The 13,089-nt window shown below is 38.0% G+C and overlaps 1 protein-coding gene across 8 annotated transcripts in view; it reads right to left on the bottom strand.

The window, feature by feature from the left end:
* SPTLC3 (serine palmitoyltransferase long chain base subunit 3) overlaps positions 1-13,089 on the bottom strand; it is a 167,405-nt gene that overhangs the window by 100,423 nt on the left and 53,893 nt on the right. For 6 of the 8 annotated variants that reach the window (XM_087775384.1, XM_087775391.1, XM_087775386.1 and 3 more), the window contains exons 2-3: positions 10,061-10,204; positions 3,595-3,829 (exon numbers count right to left, since the gene is read on the bottom strand). The gene's annotated coding sequence lies outside the window, so the exon portion shown is untranslated. Of the gene's footprint in view, positions 1-3,594; positions 3,830-9,061; positions 9,107-10,060; positions 10,205-12,567; positions 12,607-13,089 lie in introns of all 8 variants that reach the window. The other 2 variants (XM_087775387.1, XM_087775385.1) reach the window with 2 other exon arrangements.

Raw genomic sequence — 13,089 nt, 5'->3', positions numbered from 1 at the left:
ACAGAACACCTTTGAATTAATTCTTTTTATCTAACTAGTCACTCCCAGAATACCAGACACAGCTTTTCTTGCAAACATCCCTGCCTTCCTACAGTTACATACATACTTTGAATATTTCCGATCAAATCAATACAGTTGCTCACAGTGTAAAGGTAAGGCTGAGAATAATTGTTTATAAAATACAGCAAAATTCCTGACCATTCTTATAATGTTTCTCAAATCATGATTATTAAATGTGGTTACAGTTTGGATTCTAGTGAATTTTCTTTCCAGGGTTGTCATGGCCTTTCTAAGACCTTACAGCATACCTCTGTCCTTCAGCATCACCTTCAATAAAATCCAAGTTGTTTTGCTATCTTGTAACGGTATGAGATAGCTAATTATTACTGAGTTAACACCAGTAAAAAGTAAAGACTTTTGGGTTAACACTAGCTGGTGTGGCAACAGAAGTCAGGATACTGCCTTGTTTAGTCTTTGTTCAGACCTCAGGCTGTATGTGATGATGTTTGATCCTGATGGAGGGTGTGTTTTATCAGATACTGGGATTTCCTGAATCATTCGCCAGGAATATAAAGGCTTTCTAGTCAGTTCAAAGTTGGTACTCTTAATACGTATTTACTGGACTCACATTTCAGCTAGATACTGTGAGAGAATTCTCTTCCAACACTCAGCCTTGCCAACTGCCACAGTTTTATGAACAGTCTAATGGCATTTAATGTTTTGTATTTATTTTTTTGTATTTATTTTTTTGTATTTAATGAAGCCCTAGCTCCTGGAACAATGGGACTTTGTGAGATTAGCTTTATACTTTTTCTTTTTTTTTTTTTACGACAAGCAGAGGAACACTTGAGTTCGTGCTTTTTGTATTTTCATGTGTTCCTTTACAGGCACAAAAGCAACAACATTGTGTCTTAATGAAAGCTAAGATTTTCAGATGATAAATGGCTGTGGGAACTAGGCTTCAAGATAAACAACCAGTGTAGTGAGATCCATGTTGAACCTGAAGCCTTGGCAATTCTGATTATGCAGCATTTTGTAATATTTATTATCCTCCGAGACCGAGTTTCAGTGTATCTTCCAATAAACCCAAGTTAATAAATTGCATTTTTAATTTTCAACTGACCTCCTACACTTGAATTTTATTTTCATAGCTTATTTCACATTACTGTTTCTGCTGTCCAGGGAACTAAAATCATATTTCACAGAATTTTTCTATGTTTCAATATTTCTTTTGGGTCAAAACCAAAATTGTTTAGAAAGTTTTTTCCTAAACAAACGGTTAAACCCATGCTAGTTACCATTTTTTTGTTTACCTTTTGAATGTGTCTCTAGAGGGAGAAGATCCCATAACTGATAGACCATTTTTATAGTGGAAGACAGAAGTTCAAATTCATTCTCTGCCAGATTCATAACAGAGATTCTCAGTCCTTTTGTGCAGCAGGGACTTAAACCACTAGATTCACTGTCTGTCTTTCACTCTCCCACACTGTAGCCAAATAAAATTCTATTCACATTCCTCTAAGGACAATTTTTCAGTGAAATAGATGCAGAAGGATACAGAAGTAAGATACTGGTCTGGGAAAATAAGTTCAGAACTTCCTGAACCTTCTGTTCCTCAGAGTTTTGTTATGCTTTCCATTTTTAGCAGTTTATACCATGTTTTTTTTGAAACAAATATAACATATTGTAAAATTAGTTATAAATCCACAGAATGTAGCCTTCAAAGCTTCATTCTCTTTAACTGAAGACTATTTAGATGTTTTTATTTAGAGGGCACTTCACTGTGGTGTATTAATATTGGGCTCAAAAGAGCCACTGGAATAGTACATTGCAAGGCGTAGGCTCTTTACTGTAGCTATCCTGGTGCTCACTCAGGTTAAGCTCACTCAGCTTAAGCTTCATAACCAGCAGGATTAATGTCAAACAGAACTCAACGAGGCACAAGCATTAACCAAAATCTGGAAGAGCACTTGGTATAGCTATTCCACTCATTCCAGTCCTTTGGCAACTGCTGAGCAGTGCTCCCAAAACTAGAACAAATACGAAGTGGAACTTTTTCTGGCACACTATATGGCATCAAGATATTGGCACACGCATATATTTTGTGTTCATTAGCTTTTTACAGTTCCCAAGAATCTTCTTATCTAGTAAGATGTCACGGACATGAAGGCTCATTTTCATCTTTATCAAAAAACTGTTATGTAAAACTGGAGGAATAAAGGGCTTTAAAACTGCTCAGATGAATGAGCTTGTGCTGACCTCTGATGGCTGTGAACATGTATCGTACACAGTCCTGCAACGATTTGTGCTTCCTTAGGAGCTTCAGTGCTCTATTTAAAATAATGTTGACACGCCAAAAAAAAGCTCTTTTGAGATGGAACACAAATGATTTATAAGGGAGTCCTGGGATTATTTTTGCTTTGCACCATCATTTTCTTTTGAAGGCATGGTGAAAACATATACAAGTCAAGTGCTCGCAAAAACAGTTATTTCCAATGGAAAGCCTGTTTTTCTATCTTTCAGCTGTTTGGAAATTTCAAGAAAAGGTTTCATTAAGTCACCTGTCCACCTTATTCTTTCTTTATAAATGAGATTATCTTTCTGATCAGAGGGCAGAAAACACACGAAACATGAAAAAAACTGCTGCCAAAATTTTCATGGCTGCTGAGTACAAAATACGCTACTTAAAAAGACCTAGCACTTCTAAACTGGGAGGGGCACATGAACTTAAATCACCGTCAGTATGGTAGAAAATGTCTTCTGATCTTCGGAATGGGCCCACCTGGGCAACCAAAAATGTTGGCAGGGAGGGGGAGAGATGCCACCTTCATTCTGGCAAGATTTTCTCCCAAGGGTTTGTCCCTGAGGCAAACCCTGAGAATTTCTAGAGCTTTATCCAGGAGTCTTATTAGCAGCAACTTTCAGCCTCTCAAGTGGAAATATCACTCTTTATTTAAAAAAAACAACCAAACAAAACCAAACCCAACACACGGGTCTGGCGAAGATAGCCTAAATGAGCCCCAAAAGCCTCCTAAAAAAGCTTTAGGAATGAAAGAAACAAGTGTTTAGGTTCCCTATCTGCAGGAAGAAGCTGCAAACCAAACAACTGCTTGAGTATCTACCAAAGATTGTAGAAAAGAAACCCCCTATATTTTAAATAAGTCCAAAAGAATCACATCTCACAGAAGTGCAATTGCAGAAGTGGAACACAGTGTATATCATCACCATTTCTCGTGCCTTTTTCAACAACGTACCACTAAGTTTTCAAGAAAATCAGCCCGTCACCAGCATATGGTTCCTTTCAAAAAAACTGCTCTGTAAAAGTGCCATCTGCTCCCTCTATATGTCCAGAGTCACATTTGCTGACTTGGGTGACATGAGATAAATTAGAAAGTGAGGCTTGATGCTCTGTGCTTAGCTTGAATGGCTGAGGAGTGAGAGGCTTTATTTCCAGTTGGTTCACCATGTTGCATAGAGCAAGGCAGAGCTGAGGAAACACCAGGCCCCCTGTTACAGCACAGGTTGGGGCACAAGGATGGTCATGAGAGAAGCACTTCGTATATGGTAATTTCTTACAACTTCTACCTGTGTTACCTTGAATAGACAGAGAAGTTCATGCAGGTGTAATAGAGGAGGTGATCTGGCCTCTTGTCCTGAAGTACTTCCAGTGGCATCAAGAGCTTGTTAGAGTGCTCAGAACCAACAGTGAACCAGTTGAAGCAGCATACTTGAATAGTGACATGTGACCAGTGTCACTTCTGTGCTCCATCTCCACTGCATATTCAATACCCCAATACATAGTGGCTGTCCCAAGAAATCTGTTCGATCCCTAAAAAAAAGAAAAGAAGCGATTTATATCAACATCTTGAATATTTATAAAACATTGTTCCTGAACATTCAACATCATGGTGTTAGCAGAGATCCAGTAATATGGCCTTGGAGCCAAGTAATGGTTCATAGCTGGTTCCACTAAAGTAATCCTCTGGCACCGTTGGGATTCAGCGTAGAACCCTCTCACTTTCTCATGTTGAGTTAACTGTGAATGCTCAGTGCTCATTTCCTCCTGCCAGTTGGTTTCCATAGAAGACAGCACCAGGAATATTTAAAATTAAAAGAGAAAGAAAATAAACCTCTTGGACTCTATAATCAGTTTGAAAATTCTTTGGTCTTAAAGTTGAGTCCAAAGTCATTCAATTCAAGAGAAAGTTTCCTATTTGTTTTGGTGGGCACTGAATCAGGTCCTTGGAGGTCAAAAACAGAGATGGGAGCATGAAACCAGCTACAGAATTTCCATCTTGTTGGATAGTCTGACTTTTCAAAATTTTATTTTGTCCTAACTTTGGAGAAAAATTAGTAATCTTGAAATGCTAAACAGACTGGCAATTCTGAAATGCCTTTAATAATTTGATATTAAACCTGAAAATATAGCATAATATTCTGCCAAAAGAAAAGGCAATGAGAAAGTCAAAAGTAAATCAGAAAATGCAAAAAAATCAATTCATTGATTTTTTTTGGAAACATTTATGAACATATCTGTCAACGGTACAGTTGGGATGGAAATAGTCCTGCAAAAAATTATTATTTTGATGAGCAGTTTTGGCACAGCAATCCTGATACCATAGACGTTGCCTAAAGCCTTTCCTGAATTACAGAGGTTCAGTTCCTCTGCAGGGAAGGGGCAAGGAGGGTTTTATGCCAACTTCTTGTTCAAAAAGCAAGGCCATTAAGAGACAACAGTCTCTTAATGTCAGTGTTTCATTTAAATTAGAGGAGCCTCATTACTGCACAATCTGCCTGCATATGAAGACAGGGACTTGAAAGGTTGAATTTGCCAGACAGGACCTGAATCCTTCTGAAAAGCTCTTGCCAGTCACAGCTAGCTGGAACCTGATACTGAATAAAGTGCTTTTACTCAACAGCACCTTAAGCCTACAGTGATCATTGAGAAAAAAAAAAAGACGAGCTTTGGAGGGAAACCCCCCAGCAAAGTCACAGCACCCTCTCTGCACCTATTTCCACCTTCTTCAAGGCTTTTTATGCTGCCAGAGAAGTGGGCTTTGGCAAAAGCAAGAACCTTGCTTGTCTGATGTATCAGAGACTTTTGTAGCATGCTGAAATGGCAGTACTTGTGAGCTTTAAATAGAAGCAGGTGTGATTCTATGTAAGAAAGGACAGAGTAAAGTGGTCATGAAAGAACACGCTCTCAGCTTACACTACTTAGATTTTTGAGAGGCCGGTCAATATTATGTGCTATAAACTGAGTGAGAAAACACAGCTGGCTTAGTACAGCACAGCACTTGGGTGAAGTCTAAAATCAACAGGAAAAGTACTCATTTGCAGGTGAAGAAACAGAATATCCCGAGTGACTCCAGGCACAATTCCTTCTGGCAGAGAACTGTTGGAAAGTGGCGACTGGGTGGCACCTGCAGACCTGCTGCTGCACAGACAGCAAACATTGGTGGCTATCAAGCCTTTGAACTATAGCCTGCTCTCACATAGATACATTTCAACATCCAAAAATATACCCATTTCATTTCTTTCTTTAATAATAATGGCGCGTTAGAATGTTCTGAGAATACAGTGGGTAATATATTTACCTCTCTACATACTTTAAAATTAAAAGACAGCACATATACACATGCACACATATACATCATCTGTGTTGGTTTTAATTTCTGCCTTGCTTGGATTGATTGTGCCAGTTGGATGGTGGCTTAATGTGGAGCATCGTGATTTAGGACTAGAAATGCAAACGTATGTCTTCAATTACTGGAGTGTCCTTAATACTGAAAATGATTTGTACAATCTAAAAAATTAATAAACATCTTGGGTCAAGTGATCGCCTGTTCAAATGACTTTTACAGCAAAGTGTCACAAATGTATTACAGAATCTACAAGTCACAGTTCATTTTCTGGGATAATCACACAATTAGCAGGAAAATTGGCCAACTTATCAAAAAATTGATTATGTTTGTGAGCATTATGCTAAATCCAGCTTCCGCTTACTTGAATTTTGGTTTCTGAACTGCCACTGTTAGCACAGATGAATGCCATTGCAATAGTGGCTCTGGTCAAATCTATACCTAAAACTTTTTGAAAGAAGATGGTAAGTTTTGTTTTACCATTACGTGGAGAAAATAAAACTAAATTCACACTTAATAGAAGATTTTTCAGATTGGTGAGGCAGTAGGCTTTTCTAATCCATATTGAAAAGGATTGGACACTCATCAACTTCTTCACCCTCTGTAGCAGACAGAAAAATCTTGCTAGCAATATATTTTCTAGAGTATTTGAGCTGGAACACCTCAAGTGCTTTGTTGACCTCAAAATTACGGTCAACCTTTGTGCTATTATAAAGTGAGACTATGTGCTAAAAAGTTCTTTATAATACTATGGCTCTCTTCAGGGCACTTAATGCAACTTAACTGGAATGTGTGTTGTTGGGAGATATTTCAAGAGAGGAATGGGTAGAGAGATGAACTTTTAGGAAAACAGGTGAGAGATGTTTCCAAGTTAGGGAAGCACAATACACTAATAAATATCAGTCAGTGTTAGCACCTAAAATAACCCAGTATAACTTCTTTAACAGTATAGTCAGGAAATTCTGGGTGCAATGGGAATGGAAGAAAAAAATTTTTTTTATTTACAATGTTATACAGACTTTTTTTGCTATTACACAGTGAATTGAAGAAGTCGAGTGGCACAGGAATAGGGTCAGGATCCTGACCTATTAATTCACATTTGACAGAGACTAGAAACAATTAAATAAGAATAATAGGAAATCGAGTTTGTCTATTTAAGTGCAGAAAAGCCAGAAAATCTCAGGCTGCCACTCTGGGGTGGAAGGATAAATTGTGCAGAGATATCAGATACTGTTCCTATGTTAATTACACCTGCTTCAGTGGAGAGCAGATGACAGTGGCACAGGAAGCCCACAGCTGGATAAGCACTTTAGAAGTAGCTAAATCTGAGCAGGTACGCCTGGTAAGGAGAACAGCAGAGCACCACACACCAGTGAATCACATTGAAATATACAATTGAGTAATGAACCAGGAGAAGGAGGAAGATTGCTTGCCTATGGGAAGAGATAAATTGCTTCCAAGATAAGTATTGTACCATCAGCATTGTGATCTCCATACTAGCATAACCTAGGAATGCTGCAGTTAAAACAATTCATTCATTGCTCAAGATGTGCTGTGTTTTAGCTGGGGTAATTAGCACACGCAAGGTTGTGTGAGGTTTAAAAATAAAAAAAAAAAAAAAGACAAAAAAAGACAGCAATGTCAGAACACTTCAGTTTTACTGTGAGATAAATTTAGCTAAGTCAACCTTAGGCAGATGTATAGCACTGATCTTGTAAACTGAAGTGTCTCGCCTTCGCTATGTTTTACCTCAGGAAAGCTAAGGTGTATTAGTTACCCTGCGGTTAAAAGAAAAAAAAAAAATAAAAGCTGCTTCAGCCATAGTGAAGACTAGTAGTCAGTTTAATTTATTGTAAGGTAAGCAGAAAGGTTGTGCCTAGATAAGAATATAGCATTGCCCTTACATACTTAGCCCGAGGCAACTACCTGAAGTGCCACCTTCCCCTTCAGTATTTGTAGTGACATAATCCACATTTGTTATCTTGCTCAAACAAACTCATCTGTCTTGAGCAACGAAGGCAAAACCTTCTTCTATTTTGGTTTTGAGGTCAAAGGCAAAGCTTGGAGAAGGCTATTAACAGAATCAAACATATTCGGAATTGCTGGGAAACCGTTTTGTTCTATTAAAAAAATTGGGGTTTATTTCCTCCCAAATTTACAAGGGTTTTTCTTTTGCTTTCAGTAAACATAATGTAGCTATTATCTTCTTCTTTTCAAGCTGTTTTACCTTTCCCTTGCCTTCAACACAAACTGATACATCAATTCCCATTTACATCTCCCACTCCAGATTGCTTCTGAGAATGACATTATTTATGCAGGATACAACTTGTACCTTCCTCTGAGGTTAGGGATCAGTCCCTCTTTCCCAGGAGCTTCTGGAAGTGTATCTCCCCAAACAGCAGCAGTCAGCAATTTCAAAACCGGGCCATTTAAATTAAAGGGAAAAATCCAGGCTTTATAGATTAAAATGGAGGCAAAGTCATGAAATTCATATTAAATATAACATAAAATCAGAATCAGACTAGACCTTTTCTGTTACAATTTGCTGACTAAGCAAGAATAAAACCTTACATAGCAGAAAGGAGCGCTTCTCTGAAAAACAGCATACAATCTGTCAGGCATCTCCCCTGAAACTGTATAACCTTTTTCTTCTATCTTTTTAGGGGCCTTGTGTTCAGCTAAAAAGACTCTTTATTAGCAAGTGTGACATGAGGATTACTCCTGTTCTTATAGTTGCATATCCTGAGACTGGAATGCCTTTCCAACGGAATCATTCATTGAGTTTGGACAGAGACCACAAGATTTATCTCCTATACATACTGCAAACATTTTTGCTTATCAAGGGTACATGGTCATATCAAAGAGTAATTCTGATCCTCTGCTAGGGGCTATAGAATTTATAATTAATAAATTCTGCCTGTGTAATTTTAAAACTCTCAGAAAGTTACAAGCTGAGTGGCAGGCATTCAGATCACAGTAAGATCTGTAGGGATGTTAACAAGCTGGCCTACCCCAGCTGGTACCCTTGTCCTTCCAGCTGTATCAGCTGAACCTTATTTAGAACATAATATTAATCTGCTGATAGTAACATATGGGATAAACACATCACAATCAGAAGCTGTCACAGTCTAAACCAAATTACTGAGAAAAAACCCACAGCATAGGAATTCAGAATATGAGACTTATGATTATCACATCGAATGCAGTGGTCAGATCCTCGGTGTTTACAAACAATTTGAATATCTCCACCAAAGCAATCACATGTGTCAAATATTCACAATGGATGTCTGCCACAAAATGCGGCAAGCAAATCATTAGTGCAGATCAACCGATATAGCCTTCTGCTCCGTTATTTAGCATAACCAGTTATTTGGAAAATTTTCTTATGGTTCAGACACCCTTGCCCCTCTCCCCTTTACCTTTTACAACCACTGGCTGTTACCCAGTCTTGAGATTTTACTGACCTACAAAAGAACATGTGACAGAACTTAAAGACAGAGAAAGAAACAAAATTAATTTACACCCATTTTAAATTACATTACAATTAACAAGTAACCTTTTACTTTGCTCTAATTTTTAATTGAAATTCAATCTATGTGTACTCAGAGGAACACGTAGGGTGTGATTTTCAACACTAGCTCAATTTTTTCTAGCTTTAAGTGTAATTGGCCTCATCGGGGACAAAAAAATAGGCAAGCCAGGGAGCTCTCGAAAATTGCACAGTTTGTGCCAGACAAAACCACTGATAATATTTCCATTGAATTCCCTGTGGGTTGGAGCTTAGTCCTGAGTACCAGCATGCAGCTGTAATGGCTAGTGACAGCAGCAATTTGCGAGAGGCTTACAAAATCCCTGCCCAAACACCCAGCACCATGGTACCATATCAAGAGTTCTCCTTTGTGCTATTGTCACCTGGAAGAGAGTTAACATGTGCTCAAGCATTACAGTGAAGACTGCGGTAAGAGGGGGAGCCAGTACATCCACTAGTTTGTCTCTATCTGCTAAAAAGATCTGGAGAGAAACAGCAGAGTGAAGTTACCTCCTTTGTAGTGGGAACTAAGCCTATCTAAATGGCCCCAGACCTAAGAAAATCAGTTCAAAACAGAAGTCTGGCAGAGTATCTCAAACGGGAAAGAAAATATACTGGCTCAGACCCTCAGCATGAATGGCAATGACATGCAACTAGACTAAAATCGTAATCAAATCGTAAATCTGGATCAGTAGATCTGGGACAACCAAAGACCCGATTATTGACTGTATCACTTAATGATCTATATGATGGAAAATATTTTTAATTAAAAGCAAGTAACATACAAAATATAAAGATCCAAGATACCTAATCTAAACCTTGCACTAAACCCAACTTTTTAAAGATAAATGATTGCAATCTTCCCTAGCATGTTCTTTATAATATATACCTGAAGGTGTCATACAAGTCCAGGGACAAGCTAGTCTTCTGTTCCATGCTGACAGGCATGTTGAGATCAGCTGCGCGTTTGCTCTCCCCAAGCAGTGGATCAGTGCTGAATCCATCATTTTTGATGGCTGCTGGCCACATAGTCCTGCAGTATAGAATTGTTACTTGTGAAAAGATGCAGAACTGTACCACTGTACAACCAGTAACATGCTGATGACAAAGCCTTGCCTGCATCCCAGATGTCTGCAGCACTCCTAGGACCCATTTTCACATGCATGAATTTCCTTTTTAGTGGACTTATGCTCAGCTTGAATTTAGACTGTCCACAAACACCATCTGCCCTTGCAATGAGTGCTGTACTTGTTCCTTTCTGGGCTACCGGCAGTCCACACTGGGACCTGGAAACCAAACATGTTGCTCCGCAATCCAACAGATGGCTGTCTTGCATTTCTTTCCATTAACAAGCACATTTGCTACAGAGAAACAACTGTCACTGTTCTCTGGAATCTATTTCCCATCATGATTCTGTGCGATTTTGCAAAAAGAAGGAATAAGAAATTCCCTAAACCCTGCCACCTTGTATATGGAAATTTTAATTATGACATGACTGCTGCACTGTTTAAATATGAGACTGCTATACTAAACATTCTTTTTTTCCTCATCAGGCCTCATCAATTACTATATCGGATTTTTTTCTACTTTTATTGAAACCTTTTCAGTCTATCTACACTCAGCAGAATTAAAACAATAAATGCACACAGATACAATCACCATCCAGCATAACTAGCTAAGAGTACCTGGTCTACACTACCTAAGAAATCAGAAAAATGATCCAACAGTTCTACCTGGCCTTCAGAATCTGTAAGTCAGCAGCTATTTATAGATCCTAAGCAGACTTGGCTAAATACCACAAAAAAATAGTGAATAATTTTGTCATGAGCACTGTTGGCTCATTCAGTTATTATTTGTGGCTTATTATCATTAACTGCATATGCATATCTGCATGACAAATGTTTTTAGCCCTGAAGATGTTTATGAATCCTAAATACTTCACAAATAGTCAGTGAATAATTATCCAAGCCGAAAAGTAATATTGCAAGTCATTATGGGTTAGATGTTTTTGGCTATTTTCTCATTTTAACAGACTAAATTATCTAACCATAGTGTAGAAACAGAAGACTTGCCTAAGCAGACAAATCAAATGTCTGAAAAAATATCAGATTCTTAAAGAAACAGTAGCAGGGGTTAGTTCATAAAAACCCTTTGTAATATTATATATATTTTTTTTTAATTGGCAAGAGTTAGAAGAATTTCTGAGCCATTAACACATTCATAGCAAACCTGATCAGTTCAGAAACAGGACAAAAGCAAAAAAAGATTAATCAGTTCAATAGTTCATCAAGAATAATTTTGAACACTTCTAGTCCATAATGGACTTAAAGATTTACAGTTAATCACCATTGTCAGAGTAAAATCCCCTGTTCTTTAGGATTTAAAATAAATTAGACTGCATTCTGAAAAACTCCATTGTTCAATAGACATAATAAACACAACTTGAAAGAGTATTTAGTTCAGATTAGTGGACAAAAGAGCTAAAGACAAGCTGAAACATACTGCTTACAGATATTTGCATGGATACCAGTTTTAATTCAATGTTGCCTGTATTCACATTTGCAGTTGGCATTCCACAGAAAACATGCATATCAGACATACACCAGCAAATATTTCTGTAGTGGTCACTTGAAAACATATCAACATTTTTTCTTCATCGCCCTCTGCCCACAGAAAACTTTGTGGAAGAATCCTCCCTGCCCCATTCTAAATGCTTTAGCCAAAAGCAATAATATTTTGGATTTGAAGCACATTCTTGGTGCTTCACGGAATCTGCACTCCTTTACATGCTGGGGTCAAAAAATAGCATGCTTTCGCCTCTGAGGAAATACATGTAAAGCAATATGAAATGTAGACTTTAGGAAGAGAACCCATGGAGAAAAACAAGGGCAAAGGTAGGACAACATGATAGCATTTTGTCATTAAAATGCTTATAGTTTTGGCCAGATTACTCGACCAAAGCTGAAAACCAGTTAGGGTTTGTAATTCCATTTTCAATTATTTATGATTTTTTACACAAACTTACTCTTTGTCAGAAAATAGACTGTCTAGATTAAAATTCTTTTCTAAATAAGTATTTCTTGTGGAAAACAACACAACCAATCCACATAGAAAAATAGTTTCAAATTCACTGTTCTAGGATAAAAACTAGAATCCTGATTAACATTTTTATGGCTCAGCCATTAAGAGAACAGAAACACTACCACATGACTAACATGTCAGATCAAATAAACTATTACCTCCTCTGAGCAGATGTCCAAAGGAATTTATAGCTCCAAGTTACTCAGGTAATCATTCTGAACAACAAATATGTTTGGGAAAAAAAACACTGCTAATTTCAAAACAGAAAGGAAAAATAAAATTTATCAGATACAATTTCTGCTGTTACTTACTTACCATTCTTCAGTATGCAGTTGCTGGGCTTACAAAACTGTGCTATGAGACGAAGGAGAATGATGACGATAAAGCAATACGTAAAAGGCTTGATTTTTTTCTGTCATAGCAGAAAGAAATATCTACAGTTGCTTACTCTGAGGACAGTTCACATGGTATCAATTCCTCATCTTGCCTTTTCCCTCTCTTTTGGTAGGGGATTGTTTTTGACATTGTAGAGGCCAAACATGAACATGAGGCCAGCGGATGAGGCCAGAATCAGAGAGGAAGAGGCAGGTGATAATTTTGCAGAATGTCTCTGCCTGGAGTCTTTCACCAGAGTCCAGTCTCCCCAAGTTGCCAAAGATTGTGAGAAAGATGATGAAGAGCGTGGACCTCAACAGCCCACCAGGATGGTCAGTCACTCAGAGGAAGTCTGCTGCTTGCAATACATTCACATGCTGGTGACCAAGAACAGGCAGAAGACCAGGGATGTGCCACTGATTGCAGTCATGATATCCCTGAGGTCCCTTTGTTCCATGCACC

The sequence above is a fragment of the Nipponia nippon genome, unplaced genomic scaffold (genome assembly GCF_047370975.1).
Source record: "Nipponia nippon isolate SJK-2023a ecotype South Korea unplaced genomic scaffold, ASM4737097v1 scaffold_4, whole genome shotgun sequence".
In the NCBI taxonomy this organism is placed as follows: domain Eukaryota; kingdom Metazoa; phylum Chordata; class Aves; order Pelecaniformes; family Threskiornithidae; genus Nipponia; species Nipponia nippon.
The sequence above is the reverse complement of the archived record's forward strand: the minus strand, read 5'-3'. Positions and strand labels throughout refer to the sequence as shown.